The following is a 21,300-nucleotide window of genomic DNA, read 5'->3' on the forward strand; positions in this document are numbered from 1 at the left end:
AGATCGCGGTAAATGCTCTAAAGTGATGCTCCACTACACTAAAAAAGGAAAAGACAAGGCACAGTGTAATGCCTGTTAATAGCTTGCCACAGGCATAGCTCAGTTAAAATAAAGCACAGCTATTGTGCCATACATTTGTATTGCATGTATATTTTTTATTATCTAAACGTTGTGACCTCTTTCTTTTTTAATTTGGAATCGAAAACGGGGAATCAATAAGAACTGGAATCGATAAGCAGAACCGGAATCGGAATCGATACATTTCAAACGATACCCATCCCTATATGTAAACACTTGCCCTTCTATTGGCTGGCATTCAACTCATTGTACATGATAGGCTAAGGGGTGCAACATCTCAAAGCGGTTGACCATTCACAACAGAGCCAGCCAGCTAACCAATCAGAGCAAACTTTCAGACAGAAAATAGGTGCTGCAGCACAGGCAGTATGAGTTAAATAATACTTATTTTGAACGTTAAAGCAGGTAAACATGTCACAGTAGAGGCACAAAATACAAATATGAACCTGAACATTTGTAAAATATGTCCCTCTTTAAACAAAGTGAATACATATTTTTATTTTATTCCATCAATTCTGGAACCAAAGTTGCAAGCTCAACTGAAGTCTGTAGAGGTAAATGATGTGGACTCAAATTGATTTTTTTTTTACAGAAGCCTTAGTGATACAGTGTTGTGCAGAGAGTGGGACTGTTTACCTTGAGGAATGAGAAGGTTTTCCCTAGCATCATGGTCTGCTCTGTAGAATCTCTTCCTGTTAAAGATGGACCCCTCGTTGTTCAGTGTAAACCTCTTGATGAGGCCTAATGAATTCAGGACAGATAGAAAGAAAGCAAAGTCAACACAATTAAAGAGTTGTTAATGCATGCTTTATGCTCACCATATATTTACATAATCAGTATTTCTCAAGGGAAACAGGCGCCTCACGAAAAATGCTGGTAATAACTGCAACAATTACCTTGATTAGATTACAGGCATTAATATGTATGGGAGAATATATTGTGTATGTTTAATTAAACTACTGGGTTGTCAAGATGTAAACAGCTGAATTTAAATGTCAGCTTAACCTTGTTTTTCTTTTTCATACAAGTCACTTTTCACTGTCCATCCTGTTTTGGCTCAGGTTGTCATGGCGGTCAGTACCAGAGGAAGCTGTACAACGACTTGATGGTAAACTACAACCGTCTGGAAAGACCAGTCCAAAACGACTCTGCAGCAATTGTTGTGGAACTGGGCCTCACACTGTTACAAATCATTGATGTGGTAAGTTTGTGTTTTCCTTTGTGTGTTGCGGCAAGGCTAAGGTGTGAGTATGTTTGAAGACAGACAGAAAGAAATTAGTAAAGGATGTAAATTCATGTGGGTATATTTAGAAAGAGAGTTGAAAAGCCTTTGTCAAACTTCTTGCAGTAGATGCTGTATTTTGACGTGTTAAAGGTCCCATGTCATGCTTTTCCGGTTATTACCCGTCTCCTTGTGTGTTATGAAGGTTTTATGCATGTAAACGGTGTGCAGAGTCAAAACCCTCAAAGTACACCCTGTAGCGAGTAAAACTCTAAAACAGAAAATACCTCCCCAAAACGCCTCGTTGGAGATAGTCATTGTCCATTTGATTCTTCCGGGTACGCATGATGTCATGTCGTCCCCGGAACGAAATGGACCAATCCGTGGAGCCGTTACGTTACGTCCGCGGAGCGTTACGTTAAGCCCCCGCTGATTGGTCCAAATTGACCAATCCACGGTCTTCCTCACACACTCAGTGCAAGCAGCTCAGCTGATTTCTCCTCCCCGGCTGCAGGCTGATAACAGACAGTTGGGATCGCGGCAAAATTCTTTCTGCAGACCCATTCTCACAGCGTTTATCTACCTTTTTCTTACTCAATATCAAGCCACACTTATTGTTTTTACTTCGGCTGTGACTTTGTGTGTGCTCAGGATGAGTTTGGCTGTGTTTCGCTAAACAAGGAAACAACACCTCCATGGAGTTTAGCGCGATTCACAATTGTCCCGACCAATCAGAGCACACTGTGCTCACAGGAAGGGTGGGGGCTGGAGCTATTGGAGCTACAACGAGCCGTTAAAGGCAGAGAGTGAAATTCAGTGAATACACATAGTTTACAGAGATGCTGTTTGAGAAACCAATGTGAGTTTGGAAAATTGCAAATTTAAATCTATTCTAGTAGACCTCAACAATGGAATTATGATCAGTGGAAATGGGCCATGACATGGGGCCCTTTAAGGGTATTATTTTTGACTTATCCTCAGTGACTGTGGTGCATGCATTTGAGCACAGCTTGTGCTCTCGACACACATCTCTCTCTGAACTGAAAACTGTTATTCCACCAGTAGCAGCAGCAACCAAGTGAGGACTTCTCATCTTGGAAAGAGCAACGTCTTTGTTTCTCCCCTCGATCCTTTTCCATTCTGTCACCAAAGGCCCTCAGTCCTTTCTTCCATTCGACAGGAAAATTCAATCTCATTCTTTCACATTTTTGCCCTTTTTTCTCCAGAGTTTGCTTGCTCACGCTTCATGTGTCTTCTTGAAATAAATAGTTTGATGAAAGATCAATTCCACTCTAATATCTGCGCCGTTAAACATGAGGCTACAGCAGCAGCCGATCAGCTTAGCACAGATACTGAGGTGTAGAAACATCAAATTAGGGGGTCTTGTGCTGGACTATAATGTGGACCTGATGCAATGACCCTACTCGAGTCTCTGATGGTTTCCTGGCAACGTTACAGTGAACATTACTTTTTTATTGGATGTTGGGTTGAATCAACACGAGGGTGCAAAGGGTTGAGCAGTCAAATTGTGGCAAAGGATGCAAGGTGGGAATTCTTCCCCCTCTGTCTGAACATACCTTTAACTCTTGGAAAGTCATGGCACCCGGCCAACACCTACCTTTTTACCACCCACCTTATTTGCAGATTTACATCCGTCAGAAAAGTTTGGGAACCATTGGCTTCCCTCTGAGGAGTTGTTCTCTGCTAACTGTCTCTAAAGTCGGACACCAACTGGGGAAGAGGGCGTTTAGTTACTTGCTCCATTTGCTTGGAACCAGCTGCAACATGAACTGCCTCAAGGAGCTGGTCTCTCTAAACATGCTCTTAGTGACAGAGAGGCACTGTCACAGGAACTCTGTCTGTCGATGCTTTTTATGATGATGTTCCTGACCAGATAGTTATCTTTTATTGTTTTCATTTTCTGTTCTGTAACTATGCTGCTGCCTATCTTGGCCAGCAAGGACTCTCTTACAAAAGAGATTCAATCTCAATGAGACTTTTCTGGTTAAATAAAGGTTAAATAAAATTAGTCAGATATACAGACAAACTATCATCAATATTATTAGTAATAAAGAATTATGAGCTCACTTTATTACCATTAAAGACAAAAATCGAGTTTTACTAAGCTTCTTGTTTCCTTCGTATTGTCTTCGTGAGGCGAAAAATGCCTGATGGCACCGATGATCACACGAAGTAAAGACGAAGATGACACGATTTGATAAGATGCCCTCACGATGGCCTTACGAAGGGCAAAATGGACACACAAATTCAACATGAAAATGAACCTTCGCAAGGCCTTTTCGGGAAATTTGTTGGCATGCCCAAAGATTTTGCAACCGCTCACAAAGTTGCTGCCGGAGCCTGAGAAACTCCACCGACTGTCATACGATGGCTTAAGATGCCCTCACGAATGGCCCAATGTTGTTATGATCAGAGCCGAATTTGAACATTTCCTTATCGGTGTCCATCTGGTTTCAATTTTGGGACAGTGTGACGTGGGCTTTAGCGATTAACCAATCACAACAGAGCCAGCCAACTAACCAATGAGAGCAGACTTGGATCTGGTTTCAGACAGAGGGTGAAAAGAGGTGCTGCAGCACAGGCAGTATGAGACAAATAAGAGCTAGAAACAACTAGAAAATGAACGAGTAGTAGAGTAGGTAAAATGCTGCCCGTAATTTCTTATGGCACTTGCCAGGACTTACCACAATACAGTAATACACCTTTTAACTCTACAACAAATCAAATATGTATAGTTTTCAAAATTCCAATAACTACTCCTTTAAACTACTGTCTCCAAACCTGAAGCAATGTTTCTTCTTCTTCATTTTCATTCACAACATTTGAATGTGTTTGTTTAGAAGGAGGCTTTGTTAGAAAATCAGTCCTTATCCCTGTGTCCTACATTTTACACCCACAAACAATAAACTCACAGAAACACCGTTTAGCTCCTTATATGTCCACAATCCCCCTCACTCTTTTTTCTGTCAAGCCCATGGCTCTAAAATAAACACTTCTGTGGTTTGGGCAGAGTTTCTGTCACATCTCATTTTCTATATATTTCCTTCTGTGTACCCATGCTTCATTGTGTGTTTCCTCCTGTTCCCCATCTCATGAACCTGTCCTCTCCTCTCTCCAAACCACACACATAACTTCTAGCCCCACTACACAGCTGGAGCATTCAACCAAAAAACTCCAAGCAGACACCCTGTCACATCGCTGAGCCAGCCCTGTCACAAGACGTGTACGTCTTCTCAGATCACCTACATGGTGGTAAGACTAAGAGGCAAGCGCTGGGCTGAGATATATTTGGAATCCCTTTTATTATTAATAAAGCCCAGCACATATTACATTACATTACATTTAGCTGATGCTTTTATCCAAAGCGACTTACAATAAGTGCATATGAACCAACATTTGTACGTATTCTTAGAGCTTGAAAACCACAGACTGGAGACCCAGAGTCAAGAAGCCACGCAGTCTCCGGAGAGAACATATGGCGCAACGAGACGCAGGAGAGTTGAACTTAAAATATGAATTGAAAAGTTACAAATGATACATTTTGCTATGTATACCTTTTTACTTCAGCCACACATCTATAGAAACCAAAGACAATCATAAATGTGTTGAATACATGTACGTGTTGCTTTTCTTTTTACTACATTGTTCGTTTACTCGATACATAATGCATTAGCTGGCAAGACCATACATTAATGCTTACCGGGCAGTGGTAAATAATGTAAAAGCAGGATGTGTGTGTGTGTGTGTGTGTGTGTAATGCGGCCTTTGATTCCTCCATCTGCTCCTGGGTAACTCTCCAACCAGGGAACTGGGGCAGGTTGATGTCTGCAGAATGAGTTTATCACCATGAACAATGACACACAGACAGACAGACAGACAGACAGACAGACAGACAGACAGACAGACAGACAGACAGACAGACAGACAGAGTTGGAGCGCCACCCACCGGAGGATGGCCGAAGGTCAGACTTTGTTCTGCGCCGTTCGTTGATGAGTAGACCTTTTAGTTAATAAAAGATATAAGACTTGAACATCGAGATGAGGTTATAATAAGTAAGCTGATTTAATGGTAAAAGCAACAGTACAATAATACAGAGTACTCCGGGCTCAGTTCCACTGCTGTGTGATACACGTATCAGGACAGCCAGTCAGAAAGACAGCGCAGAGTATGAACATTGGGACAGCTTACATACAGATTCTGTGGGAGGAGTTGTGTAGGTTGCTCCTCCCTTCATATCTCTAATTGGTGGCTTCACTCCTGGACGGACCCTAGGCAATGAGTCAGCAGCCCTTGACTCCGTCTGGTTCGCCCCATCTTCTTACATTAGCTAACACATGATATCACATGTTCTGTCTCTGAATGCTATACTTGTATATGTTTAAACGTCATGGTCTCATGACATCCTTAGGATTAGTTAACTAACAAAGGTTAACTGTTTTTATAACCTGAGGCCTTCTCTGAACTTCCTCCAACCTCGATGTTAGCTCACTTAAAATGAATACATCTATTGATAATTCAGAACGACCATTGTCTCTCTAACTGTGTGTGACCCAACTCCGTAACACACATCATATGGAATATCAAGTGACATTAAATGAATATACCAGAAATACGCTGTATTAAACTTTCTGCTATAACACTATAGCTGGAAACTGTGAACACAGGTTACTTTAACAGACAGACAGACAGACAGACAGACACACAACTAAGGTGCAGTGTTATTTTTTATTTATTTTCAGTACTCTAGTTCTATAATTAGACCTTTAAGCTATGTGTACTTCACTTGAGCATTTATATCTGAAGCTACTTTGTACTGAACTACAATAGAATGTAAAATGCTGGTATTATACACTCAACAAATAAAAGCACCTGGCTAATTATTTTACAGAATGATATCCTCTAACATGTGAATACGCTACTCTTATTTTAATTATGTAAAAAATGAGGGCCATATGACTGAGGTGAGGGAAAGGCAAACCAGAGCACAAGGGATCTGCCTTAGGCTGGCAGGTTTTCCTGGAGAGAAGAGAGCTGTGTGAGTTATTGCGAGCAGGCAGACAAACACACTGACGGACTGATTAAACAAACCAGTTAGGAGCTGGAAGCATGGCACATAGACAAACAATTTATTGCACAACGATCCGACGGGGACTGACTTGTGATGCTGAATACTTTTAAGGAGAGGAAATGGCTTGATGGCAGACAAGTGTGCTGATTGAAGATGGCAGGCAGGTGCACACAGAAAGAGAAGGAGACAGACGACACACCAAGCACAAACCAACAAAACCAAAACACACCAAGCACACACCCGTTGAACAAAATGCCAAAAATAACAAAAACACAGTCACGCACAGGCAGGTGACAGGAAATATTTAGGTCTGTGCAAATGTACCAAAATAATTAAGGTAGACCAGATGCAAGATGTCTAGTTTCCAGTGTGTGCTAAGCTAGTCCATAACTTATTATCGATTAGACAACATAGATCTTCTCTAAAGCCCTATTATGGCAGGACTAACATTGGAATGAAAATATGCTGCTCTGTAATTTAAAATCATCATTCCTGGTGGTATTTCTAGAGTAATAGACATGGACATGCCAAAAGATTGTTTCAACCACTAACTTTAGCTAAAAAGCTAAAACAGCTTATTTGACTATACTTTTTTTTTTTCTCATTGGAGCACTTTTGGTAGGTAGCCTACTGACCGCTGCAGACCGGGAACACTCTAAGAGCTGACGTTTTGGAGTTGCTCTGACCCAGTCTAGCCATCACAATTTGGCCTTCCTCAAAGGCCTTACGTTTGCCCATTTTCCCTGCTTCCAACACATCAACTTTGAGGACAAAGTGTTCACTTGCTGCCTAACATATCCTACCTACTGACAGGTGCCATTCTAGCAAGATACTCACTGTTCTTCACTTCCACTATCAGTGTTCATAATGTCATGGCTGATCGGTGTAAGCCTTTATGACAGTGTGAACGTGTTTCTGCATATCAGATTAGCAAAAACACCTTCAACTTCCTCCAAGATAAAAAGCGGCTCTTCCTGCAGAGAAACCTCGGTATGAAACTGTAAATATGTCTGGGGTGGGGATTAGAAAAGATAAGCATATATAGTAGTGCTGGGGGGAAACGATTATTTTGAAAACGATTAATCGGGCGATTATTTGATCGATTAGTCGACTAATCGAACGATTATTTTTCTGTTGTTCAATTCATAAAAAACGTAATGTAAAAAAAAGTAATGTAAAAACATTTTTTTCCACGATACTGTGTCTCAGGGGATCTTAATATTTAAGAACCTATTAATGTGTTATACCAGATTAACGGAAATAATCTCAGCTAACTGACGATACAAACCATGTTTACCAACACAAAACAAAACACAAGTCTCATAAGAAGCAAACTAAAATGCTATCTAAATTACCCCTGAGCGAAAAATGCTAACGGACATTGGCACAGAACTCAAGATAACCCTTATTACTTATCGTAGCTGCACATACAAGATATCTGATTAAAGCTGAGACTCCACAGATTATGTAGGTACATAGTATCATCACTGAGTGATCCGGACTCGCGACAGGGGAAGCAAATACAGTCATCACAACACGTACCTTCACAGAGCTTCTAGGGAGATCGTCTCACCGCCGTAGCTGTCAATCTGATCAAAATACGTGTTCAATGGCATTAAAATGAGAAAAAACGCGGCTGAATCGGTTAATCCATAGGTTTTTAACGTCTATGTATAAACAAATTATTGAATTTATAATCCATAATTCCATTTGTATGTAAACATCGGAGAGCAAATGCTAGCTGCTAATGGTTGCCACCACAGCTAGCTGCTGCTTCCGGTCAAGCAGCAGTCTCAGTGAGATATAAATATATAAATATCTTTGCGTTTTGGACTAACTTTAAAATATTCCCATGCTTTTGAAGACCTAGGGCGAGATGTTTTCGTTTGAGGGCTTCATGCGCAATCCTGTGAGGTTTCAGTCTCCATTGTGTTAGAAGTGCGATTGCGAACTGCTTGTTGCTTTGGGTGACCCACGTGTGTGTGGCGACCATATATACAGTCTATGGTGGCGACGCGTCGACGCGGAAATATGTCGTCGACGATATTTTGAAGTCGACGCGTCGACGTCGTCGACGCGTCGCTACAGCACTAATATATAGGCTTGTGACGCTGACAATTGAGCGGCCGACCAAGCAAGGAGGCAGAGGCAGAACGTCCAAAATTATAACCCGGTGTGGGCATTTATTAAAACATGAACACATTATACACAGCCTCAATCCTGCTGCTGCTGTTCACGTGAGCCCAGCCTGCAGCCACCAGTATCTCTCACACACTCCCTCCCCTAACAGACAGGGAAACAGAGCCTAAATACCCACACACACTAATCAGCAATTAGACACAGCTGAGGGGGGAGGAGACAACACAGGGCAGCAGGTGCACACAATCCAGCAACAGACATAACGGGAGGGGAAACACTTTTCAAACACAAACATATAACTGAACAGAATTACCTATATACAAACCCAACTAAACGCAGTCAGCACTTGTACAATTAATGCCACTTAACGCTATGATGTCTACACCCCCACATATTATTTGCAACCGGATTATACTTAACCGCTAGCATTCTACACCAGCATAAGCACTTTCGGCTAACTCCCCTATCTTGTCAGGCGGAGCCGAGGACCCGACCAGCACCTGCCAGACGACATTTCAATTAATATGGTTTAATCCTTTAATAAATACTATCTCAATAATTAGTATAAATTATATAAAATGTGCAAATATGCCATGCCAAACGGTACTGTGCAATCACTCTAATAAAGTGCAAAACTGTTCACTAAAGTGCTGAGTTACACAGTGACGAAGTTACCTCACAAGGCTCCAGACAGATTGAAATCACAAAGCAGGTGATGTTAAAGTCACCTCACCACCTCTGGAGAAATAAATCCAGGCGGAATGGGGCTCAATTGACTGCCAGAAAGCGAACAAAGCCAAGGTGTTTGATTTTAATAAGGGTCCTCAATAGTTCTGCACCACTTCCAAGGTTAAATGTACACATGATCAGAACCACGTTTATCTCAAATCTCTGAATAAAGTGCTACTGGAGTCTTGATCAAAGAGTCTTCCAGACAAAGATTCACATGGTCAGAAACACCACTTTTTGCACTCTATGGTTGGTAGTGTTCGGCTTGTGTTCACATTTGATTCGATCAAAACTGAGACAGAAAGTAAATGTAGACTGACATTTCCCATTTTTCACTTCCTTAAACAGGCCTTGTGGCATTCTCTTGTGGTGCAGCAGACATTCAAGCGTATTTGTTGAACCATTTAAATTGGAGGGAATCCTGTTCCCACTCAATGTCACCATGAACTGTTAAAAAGCAGTTTTTGAGGTAATTCAAAAATAGATAGAGCCTTTTTAGATATGATTTCCTTCACTGCCCATTGAGTATAACCGAAAAACGTATTCTCTGCTTTGCATTGAAATACAACATGTTAGAGGTTGCCGCATTGTTACAAGCGAATTCTGGAACACTATACATCGAGATGTAGAGTAAAAGCACTAATTCATACATGACAACATGTCTTTTGTCATTGGCAATATATATATAAAAAGAGCTTTCATTGAAACTTAGTGTCTGTCTATCCATTGCCCGTCTGTCTGAAACCAATCAGAGCTGATTTATGAGATTACAGTGTTTATAGTGGGTGTGACAGAGCTGATACAGCCTATTGCAGCTGAGCGACATCCCACAAAACACCACAAAAGAGAGGTCAAGTACAAAATAGGGCAACCACACAGCAGCCTCAAAGCCAGATCTCCGAGATTGAAAGCACGATCGCGCACACACACACACACCAAGGGATAGAAAGCCTGTGCCTTTAAAAAAAAAAAAAAAACACAATGGGAGGCTGTGCTGTTTCAGCAGCTGAGAAAGGAGGCTGTTTTAAACAGGCACCGATCAGAAAGTACAGGGCGAGATAAGATGCGAGAGTGGAGGGGGATGGCGAGAGGTGGGGATGCGAGAGAGGAGCGGCGATTGGGAGGAAATCGATTTTCAAGTACGGGAACAGTATTTGCTCCTTTCTTCCATACATTAAAAAAAACAATGGCAAAGTTGTTGGAACTCTATGCTTCATATTTTTTTCAATGGTTGTTGCAAACCTGACTGCAGTTTGTTCATGTTCGTGAATTGTGTTGCATTCTGGTCAAAAGAGTACTTTTTCTGGAGGATGAATGAAAAGAGAAATGTCACGGGTCATACAAACCCTCGTCTACATAAGTGGATATCAAGCTGGATTTCAGAATTCAAATTGTGCACAACCTTGCAAAAGTTAATGAACTCTGTGAAGTTTTTTATCAGAGTATGACTGTTTGGTTAAGCACATTTCATGCTATTCCACCGATCAACAGCTTGTAGCAGTAACATGCCAACAAAGGTAGCAATGAGCCTGAAAAACCTTAAGTATATTAACCCTTAACAACCATTTGGAGTACTCATTAGAAGAAGAGGCGCTTACCTCCAAAGATAAAAAATATGTTAATTGCCAACCAAGAAACACAAAAAAAACTAATCATGCTTTTCACTGGTTCAAGTCCTAGATACGCCGGAAACATCGCCATCGTTCTTTCTCTGTACAGTACTGCAATGGGTTGCAGAACTCTGCGTTCCAACAGATGGCGACAATATGGGTGTCCTCCTTTTCTAATATTTTTTGCTCATTCAAAACCAAATCCAATTCTCTTTCATTTTGCCTGAACTTTCCTTTTGAGGCACAGAGAGCTTTTCATTTTTTTATTAAGATCCTGAAATATATGCAAGTGTCCACTCCCTTCACTGTGCATCAATAAAAGTGGAGTAAGACTATAACACACAACTTATGATGCAATACACTTCAACAGCATCACTTACTCTTGGATACGGAGTCAAACATTTTAAAGTGGCATAATAAAGGCTTATCCACTGTAATCTCATTTACTATAATACCATTGCAAAAACACTTAATCAGAAACACATTTCCTCTTTAAAGACCTTTAAATTGGACACATTCATGGTTGCTCAAGTTTGATTATTAAAAAGCATCGACATGGCTTTCCTAATTAAAGACTATTGAAAACAGTCATTCAACTACCTTTAGGTCCAATCCAAGCAAAATCCTCTGTGACTTTCTTTTAAAATAAAAAGTTGAATTTTCAGGATACATCTCTAAAATTGTTTCCTGAAAGAGAAGAAGTAGAATGAAAACCAAGGAAAACATGTGATAAGAATGAAAACCGTATTGCCGATTAGGTCTTCGTGAGAAATAGAAACACAGTGAGCAAAATCCATGATTTGATTTAACCACAATAACATTAAAGGGAAAGTTTCCAATGGGTTGAATTTTCAGTGTTCAGCTACAAGTGAAACTGATTCCATGAAAATAAAACAGGATTACTCGGCATAGAAATAAAGAATGAAAGATGCTTTAGACCTTTTTTTTAAGGCAAAATGTCAGAAACACAGCGTACCAGAGTGAAACAAGGGGCACCACTTGTGGCTGTCATGTAGGAGTGTGCCAAACAGACTCTAAAGATGTCCGTTCCCAGCTCTACCTCGTGGCTCTCCTTCTGGCTTCTTTCTATCTTTTCTTCTTCGCTGCCTCATGAATTCATGAACTCAGCCTGTCTGTTTTGATTCTGTCTCTGTCACCATTGATTCCTTTCACCCTCCTCTCTTAACTTTTTTTTCACACTTTCCCCATTTGTTTCTCTCTCCGGACATTTGACCATGAACTGACCCTTATGAAATATGAAGTACAGCTGGAACCACTGATTCTGCCTATTTCTGTTTTGAATGACGTAAACAGAAATAACTGTAAACTCATCTTCTTTTGGGAGTGCTGCATCCTTTCTGCTCAGTGTCACAGACTATTTCCAGTACATTGCTGTTCCAGCTCTTCCATTTTGAACTGAAGATATATTGTATTTATTGGCTTTTACTTATACTATACGTATGTCTCTTGTTCTTTGCAATAATTTCATTAGATTTGTATTTATCTTAATTTAAAGGGGCTCTATCATGCTTGTTGGGGTTTTCCCTTTCCTGTACAATGTTTTATAGGTTTTGTGGTTGACCAATCACAACAGAGCCAGCAAGCTAACCAATTAGAGCAGACTGAGCTCTGGTTTCAGACAGAGATACTGCCAGTATGAGAAAAATAAAGAGCTTTTAGAACATTAAAGCATGTAAACATGTCACAGTAGAGGAACAAAATACGAACCTGAAAACCAAGCAAAATAGGGCCCCTTTAATGTTTTGCACCAATTAAATGGAGCAAATTACTTGTATGCAAGAAGTTTCGCGACTGACCGTATGGTAAATCACTGTATACTGTCTGTCTATGAGTATTTCGTGTGTGAATGCAGACATTCTCCTGCTATGAGATACATGTAAGGCATCTGCTGACATTGGAGTTGATATGGAAACGCTAGCAACTTAGTTAGCCCAGTTAGCACTGTGTCAATGGCTTAGCAGCCTCAAAAACGTTTACCCATTTAAACAGTCGTGGTAGATACCTTGTTTGTTTTAAACATCATAAATACACAAACAACAATGCATACTTACAGGTTGTGTACCCGAATCTCCCGCTGGTCCAAACAAAGTAGGAACAGCATCGTCCTTCAGTGTCCTACGCTGTGCATATCCGGCATGAATCGCTGCAATGTTTGCGAAGCTTTGTTTCGTGAAATGCCGTGCACACAGTATAATACCGGCTTGAACATCTGAAGGAACAGTGTTAACAAGAAATGTCAACCACTGACTTCGTCATGGTTCTGCCGGCATACATTGAAGATTTCCCCTCACAAGACAGGAAACAGACCCTCGTTGACATGACTGGATACAGTTTTGAACTGAACCTGAGCTTCCAACAGTATATATGTTCGGCTGGCAGAGGGTGCGGCTATAGCTCTGGGCGTGGCTACTGGGTATCCCTACGCAGCGATACCCAGGAAGAAAACATTGGAAAATGAGAAATCTCCAACGAGGCGTTTTGGGGAGGTCTTTTCTGTGTTAGAGTTTTACTCCCTACAGGGTGTACTTTGAGGGTTTTTGACTCTGCAGACCGTTTACATGCATAAAAACCTTCATAACACACAAGGGGACGGGTAATAACCGGAAAAGCATGACCTGGGACCTTTAACATTCATTAACGTTAGCTGATTAAAAACATAAGCAACACATAAATAAAGTAATCAAATTTCACTTGCAAAAACCGCATTCATGCACCATCTGTTTTAACCAAAGAGCGAGTCACAATATGTCCGATATAAGCATGAAGAATAGTCCACAAGGCACCAGCACAACAAACTTGGCCGAGTTCAAGTTATGTTCCCCGGATAAGTTGAGCAGGCTGAGCCCCTGTAGCATCACGGAGCTGCTAGCAGAGAGACAGGAAGCTAACAACAGCAGTCACTGCAATTACCTGTCACTCAATGTGACCACGCCCTAATGTATGCATAACTTTAAGGCTTAATATAACTTATTATAACAAATTAGAAATGGTAGTAACTCATTAAAACATGGCAATGTGTTTTACACTTTAAAGGCTCCCTTTTGGCAGTTATAAATGTTAGTAACTCATAAATAAATGGTCATAAGCCAATATAAGGCTTAGTCATCTTGCCAAATAGTGAGCCTGTGTTGATGTATGAAAACTATGTTAGAACTGGTTTATAAATGGTTCTTAAAGGTGGGGTAGGTAAGTTTCAGAAACCGGCTCGAGATACACTTTTTGTTATATTCCATGGAATGCTCTTAACATCCCGATAGCAATGAATATTGAAAGTGCTTTGACAAAAAATCTTTGACAAAAAATCCATAAAAAAATGTCATCTGTAGAAGCCGTAATACTGTAAAAAGTACAACCAATCCGTTTAGCCGGGCCGGCTAAACGGATTGGATTGCAGCCCTGTCTGTCAGCCTTCCATCTCGTGCACGCACAAATGTATCTCGTGCCCTCATTGGGCGTGCCGTCATTGGGCGTGCATTGCATCAGTACTTCAATGACTCGCCAGCAACAGGCGGCCACTTTCACCAGTCTGCTGACATCATGTGTGCGTTCATGTGTGTTGGAGGAGGTGCTCTGTAAGGAAGTCTGAAGGAAGGGGCGGATTCTTTTCGGCTGTGTACTTTCACATTTTAGTGCACTCGAGCCGGTTTCTGAAACTTACCTACCCCACCTTTAATGATTAATAAAGTGTTTACAACCTAATTAATAACCTAATTATGAATCCTTTATTAATCCTTTATAAGGGTAGTCTTATTGTAAAGTGGTACCATCTGATCTACTTCACACTTCAGGGGTAGACATTAAGGGTAATTGGAATTGTGGAATTGTATTATCACTGGCCCCACCATTGTAACCACTGGCCCGGAGCATTCGTCCAAAAAAAATCGACTAATAATGAAGAAAATTAACACATTTGTTGCAATAGTAATTGATGCACTAACTACATTACTACTTGTACTACAACATTTGAACAATCAGTTCTTCCTCATTTTCCTCAATTGTTCATATTTGGTTTATTAAAATAATGATATTGTGGTCATTGTTAAAAAATGTCTGCTATTATTATGAGTATTATTATTTGTATAATACACTTTCTGCCTTCCTGTCATTAGGAGTTAGAAATGTAATGGCTATAGATTAGATCCTTCATTATCCTAAACTGCTGGGACATTTCCCTATAGCCAATACCTTTATATTTTCTACTCTTCACTTACTTGTCAGCATAGGTCGGCATTGATGCACAGAGCCGACAGAAGACCTTGTTTATATTGGCATCATATTGAGAGGTGCAGCCAGTGACGAGTCATAAAACCAGGAAGTAACCTGCTGGTTCCCTCCACAAAAAGCATGCATTTCTCCACAGGGTTTTGGAAAATAGCTGGAAATAAGGTCTGTGGAAAACAAACCATTTGATAAATGCACGTTTTGTTCAGCCGGATAATCTCCACATGTCTACCCTACTTTTATAATTTTCGAATCATAAATCTAATCGATAGATTATAAAAAGGGTTTTAGGACGCGTCACTGCACCACTAGAAGCCAACTCCATCGATCAAGCTGGCTGAAACTTTGGCCCATTCCCAAACCGCCCCCTACACCCTACCCCTACATAGGGTTGCCAACTTCCAGAAATGGAGAAATGGGACACATGCAGCTGTTTGCTTTTCACCCAACAATGACAAGCGACTCACGAAACGCTATGTTGTAGCGTTAATAAACGAAACAATTTAACAAAATTGCTAGTCAAAATACCAATACGGGCGGGCAAGTGGAAAGTACGTTATGCTGGCCCGGGGTGTCTAAATAGTGCTTCCGGGCCAGCGGGCCATTTATAATATCGAGCCCTGCACTTGTTTGGTGAATTGCTGAGGACTCAAAGAAGCTCATTGTCGAGTGTGAAGTTGTTTGTATAAGCAGTTCTTGGAAAAAGCTGTAAGCACGGTACCAAAGGACAAGCAATCGAGCAATCATTTATTTTTAAATGGCAAAACTTGTCTTCTGTTTCCGTACATCAGACAAAAGGATGTCGTAAAAGCCCAAAAAGTATTCATGTGCGTCATTGTCACTGTGCGCTTTGAGTCATCTGGGCCGCAGTTTGACTTTATTGCCGATCTGTTTTGTAATCTCACCCAATGTTTACCAGGAATATTTATCTTTTATTTTCTCTCACCCTTCCTTCACTATCTGTTCTAAGCCTGGCTGCCTGCTGCTGATTATTCTCTCTTCCTCTCTCCTCCCATTCCCCTCTAGGATGAAAAGAACCAGGTGATGGTCACAAATGCCTGGCTGCAGATGGTATGTCTCCTCTCCGAGCACTTTTGTGTGATCACTGTGTTGTAATCGTCATTTGGTGTATTTTTGGACACTATGTTTGTATCCTGTGGGCTCTGCCATCTTTCTTTTTTTCTTTTTTTAATGTTCACATCTAACTGCTGTTGAAGGCATGAATCCCGTTTTGAGCTGCACCTAATTACTTCTTTTTTTTGTACAGAAACTGTTTCTGTTACTTCAGTAACTCTTCAGGGCCTCATGTGACAATAGAAAACAAAGGGCTAGAGTTGTGTTGGATGGTGCTGTCAAACTTGTTATTTTCATACAAAATTAAAGGCAATGGTTCTGTCAACCTTTTTTATTTTAGGTTTATTTATTCTTTTATTATACTTAACAGTAGCATAATACATTTGTTTTGTCAGTGTGAGGCTTTGTCACTTTAGAACGTAGATAAAAGCATTTTATCAAGCCAGCAAATCTGGTTTTCTAAGATAATTTCTCAATACTTTTCCTTGGGTTACTTGAATTTGCTTTTTTAAGTCTTTAAATGTAGTTGCTGTTGTTAACCCTGTTATTATTTAGCTATTGCACAATAAATGTGCAAAATAATCGTAATTGAACAATTTTGGACGAAATGTTTTGGTGGTAATAGATTCAATTTTTCATAGGAAGCAGGGATTTTCTTTTTAACATTAACTGTGATAAAATCTTGGCCTCAGAAAGTTATGTATTGCTTTTTTAGCTTTAGATAAGCTAGTTAGCTAAACATGCTAACAACTTTTACTTCTGTGTTGTTTGTTCTGGAAAGGAACAACCTTCTAAAGTGATAATGCTGAGAGGAGAGCAGTGCTACGTCACCAGCTGAAATGATAGCCCTGCACACTTTTAAGTGAAAACTAAGAATTGGCACAAAGAAGAAAAAATAGTTTGAACATACTTAAAAGCTGCTGTATCAGGAATTGCATGTCAAACAAAAAAAGATCCAAAGTTACAATTTTTTCTTTACTTTAACTTAGAAAAAAAGACGGTAAAAGAAAAAGTCTGTGGCTTCAGGCGATCCACGAGAGAACAAGTCTAATCAATGGAACCTTGTCATGCACGTCTGAAAGAAACACTTCATCACGGCTGAGCTAAGATGCTAATGAGTTTAACATCAATTATCAAAGTAAACTGTCTTGTTAAAGTCAAAGTAGTGAATATGTATACTGCATTGAATTATATAAACACTGACAAGCCAAGGAAATCACAGTTTAAGTCTAAGCCTGTCACTTGTCCACAAACAGACTGACCGGACATTGGATTTTAATAAAATCATACATCAACGCCAATCATCTATCTTCACTGATAAAAATATGTTTTGCTCTAGTAAATATTACTATGATTATGTGTTTAAATTATACAAGAAATTACTAATAATTTTTTTTTACTCAAAATCTCTCCTTTTATTTAATGTGTTACTTGAATTTGCAAGTAGTTTTGTATCTTCATTTTGATAAGCACATTTAATAGCACCAAGTAAATGTTAACTAAAGTAATGGGTTGAACTACAACCTGTGAAAAGCTAGTAATATACCTGGGCAATTACGGCCCGTCCACACGGCGGCGTGCGTTGAAGCGCTTCTTCCCATTCACTTTGAATGGGGTGACATCACGCTTTGCCGAACTGCATTGTGGTTACGTCGCTTCGCTTTGCGTTGCTCGCTTCAAAAGTTGAGAAAAGTTCAACTTTTGAAGCTTTGACGGAAGCGTCAGACAATCAAATCATATGCCAGTACAAGCTCTAGCCAATCAAACTGCGTGCTTGTGGAACCGGGACGGGAGATTCATGTGATTGGTTGTTGGTCGAGTTTCAGACACGCCCGCCAGCAAGCTTCAACGCACGCTGCCGTGTGGACGCTGCGTAAAGGTGGGCGACGCCCCCATAACGTCAGAGGAGTTTGCGCACAGTAGGCTACAGACATTTGAAAAACGGTTCCAGTTGAAGATAATTAATATGAATACTCGTGGATTTTGAATCATGTAAGTATATTTTTGTACTTTATTAACTCTGTGCATTCCTGTTAGATTGTCAGCTTAATGTGGATACCAAACAAACGTTAGCTAACGTCAGTGTTTCAGCTTAGCAATTTAGCTTGTTAGCGTGCTAGCTAATTTAGCCTGCTTTCATGGACGAGGCACACACAACAATATAATACTTAGTGGTTTAGTAGTTGCTTCAAATTAGTTAACAGCTGGCGAAATTCACCGTTTTGAATACAAAATGTGGCAGTGGGGCACTAGTAGTTCAGAGAGGTTTTTTTTACTTCGGGGGTGTTCGCGCTACATTTTCACACTAAAGCAGTGTGGCGCCAAACTGAGTTTTCCTTTACTGTGGGAGTCAAGTCAATTCACTCACATTCATCCGACTGTGTGTGATGCACATGTGTGCTTTTATTTCCTGTGTACACTGAGACAGATAGCGGCACCAGATTCCAAAAAAAAGTGTATGCCTACTGCCTATGTCACATTCACTGCCATGGACGCTGCTCTGTGGGCCAATCTGTGATGCGGCCTGTTTCACTGCAGCCTAAAGGAGAGGGGTGAAGGAAGACTACTGGGACAAGAGTTACTTTATTAAAAGTTTAACTATTGGCGTCTCCTTCTGTAGCGCGTTAAATTGAAGTTAAGGCATAATCATTGTTTCCAATATCTTTCTGTACTTACAGTTATGTGTGTTCGCTAGAATAATTGACATGTCTGTTCAACAGCACCACGTTGAAGTTAGACGGAAGCCGCCCTCCCGCCTAATGGAGCTTCTGGAAGAGTCTGCAGAGGAGCTGATTAAAGAAAACCAGGTAAATGTTCTGCTTGATTTGTGTTAAAATGTGTCTGTTGTTCTGTTTGTACATGAATATCTCTATTCTCTAAAGCAGTGCTTCTCAAAGTGTGGTCCGCGGACCACTGGTGGTCCGTGAGCGCCCCCTAGTGGTCCGTGAGTATATTGGTAACATTTCACATTTGAAATAAATAAATAAATAAAAGTTTTTCGCACTCTGGCGGGAATATCTTCGCAATGGAACGAGCTTAAGTTTCACTTTCAATTGCATGATATAGCCCAGATAAATACCTTGATCACACATGTGGCCACTTGTTTGTATCATTTTCAGGCGATTTATAAAAAACGATGTGTTTTTGGATATTTGTGGAGTTAGGTGGTCCGCGAGTGTTTTTTTGGTCCTTGGTATGAAAAAGTTTGAGAAACACTGCTCTAAAGGTAAGTACATCTTGCCATTATGTGAAAAACCTCTTCAGTCTCCAGTTTTTAAGTTAACATTTAGATAAAGTACATTGGAATCTAATTTTACTGTATAATATTTATATATATTTTCAAACTTACTCAATTTTAATGTTTAATATTCTGATTCAAAATGGGTTTTTCAGGAGAATTGAAAGTTTGAGCCTGTAGAACCCAATTATTTAATCAGGTTTACTTCCTGTTGGGAACAAAGATTTTTTTTAAAAGAGACCTATCATGCTATATGTGAATAATATATTGTAGGGCCATACATATAAGGTATATTTATAGGTTTTCTTTTTCAAAATACCAAACAGATCATGCATTTTAGCCATGCCTCATTTTGCTCTATTTTGCTCTCCTCCAGCCCTGTCTTTGCATGGCTGCAGCTGACCACGCCCCACTGCAAAGGAGGGGGCCGAGTTATGAGTGTCATGTTACCATGCTGTTACCATGCCACTGCAACCTCTCATTCCCCTGATTGGTGGAGAGTTGGCCATATAGGCGGAGCTCCTCGTCACTGACATCAGACTATTTTCAAATCTGTATCAGATCCGTTAAAGCCCCGTTTTTTAGAGATGTGGGTATGGAGGAAAAGAGAGAGGGTTGTGTTTTCTGACACTTGGTGAGTTCCCTGACACACCGGGGACACATATTCATGTATAAAAGACGTACAAAGGTGCATTTTGCATGATAGGTCCACTTTAATAAACTGAGCTTCCTTACTTGTAGTCATACTTTGACCGTAACAAATAAGAGTTAATATAAATTCCCATATCCACACTGTAGCTACTGTGCATATGATAATAAAGCCCTTTCAACCTCACCCCATCCCCTCTGCTTAAAAAGAACATCAATGGCTACTTAAATACTAAATTAAATAGCTCAACCCAATCAGTCTTAGTAAATTCACAGAAAAGTTTACAGTACTGTATGTTAACACTGATTTACATGTTTTGACAGAATGGAGGCAAAGATATCGTCGAAAAAGGACTATGCTGAGTGTTGTGAAGCTCCATGTCCCCCATGAAGTGCAGCAAAAGAAGACGCTTGGTGAACGCCTGCCTTCTGCTCACGGACATCATATATGCAATGATCTTAAAGGTGGGGTAGGTAATTTTGGAGAAACCAGCTCGAGTGCGCTAGAATTTGAAAATACACAGCCGGAAGAAATCTGCTACTTCCTTACAGAGCCCCTCCTCCAACGCACACATGACCAAGGAGGGCACGAGATAAGTTTGTGCACAGATGGAAGGCTGACAGGCAGATCGGCCATCCCGGCTAAAATTATTGGTCGTACTTTTTACAGTACTACGGCTTCCACAGATGACATTTTTTTATGGATTTGTTGTCAAAGCACTTAAGATATTCATTGCTATCGGGATGTTAAAGCTCCCATGTCATGGCCATTTCTACTGATCATAATTCCATTGTTGAGGTATACTAAAATAGATTTATACTTTGCAATTTTCCAAACTCACATTGGTTTCTCATACAGCATCTCTGTAAAGTATGTGTATTTATTAGTGGTGCACGATAATTATCGGTCCGATATTAGGAATTATGACGTCATCCCGATAAACCCGATAAAAGTATTAATAGCCCCGATAATAAACAAAATATTTTTTGGGTAAAAAAAAAGAAAAAAATACTGCTGTGTGGGTGGATTGGGATGAGGGGCGCTTGTTTTTCACTCGGCTCCTCCCGTTTTGCCAGTAGGCTACTATGGTATTAGTGGTTTAGGAAGAGGGGAGTTTCTCACAAATCCAGCGCTCCCTAACTCATGCCTGGCTGTGACGTAAATGGTGTGCGGCCGTGAAGCCAGGACAGTAAACAAACATGTCGTCGGTAGTATGGGACTATTTCAAA

General features: G+C 40.4%; 1 pseudogene; it reads left to right on the forward strand.

Annotated features, from left to right (window-relative positions):
• Positions 1–21,300, forward strand: part of LOC117537314 — a 60,385-nt pseudogene that overhangs the window by 11,022 nt on the left and 28,063 nt on the right.

The sequence above is a fragment of the Gymnodraco acuticeps genome, unplaced genomic scaffold (genome assembly GCF_902827175.1).
Source record: "Gymnodraco acuticeps unplaced genomic scaffold, fGymAcu1.1, whole genome shotgun sequence".
NCBI classification, from domain to species: Eukaryota; Metazoa; Chordata; class Actinopteri; order Perciformes; family Bathydraconidae; genus Gymnodraco; species Gymnodraco acuticeps.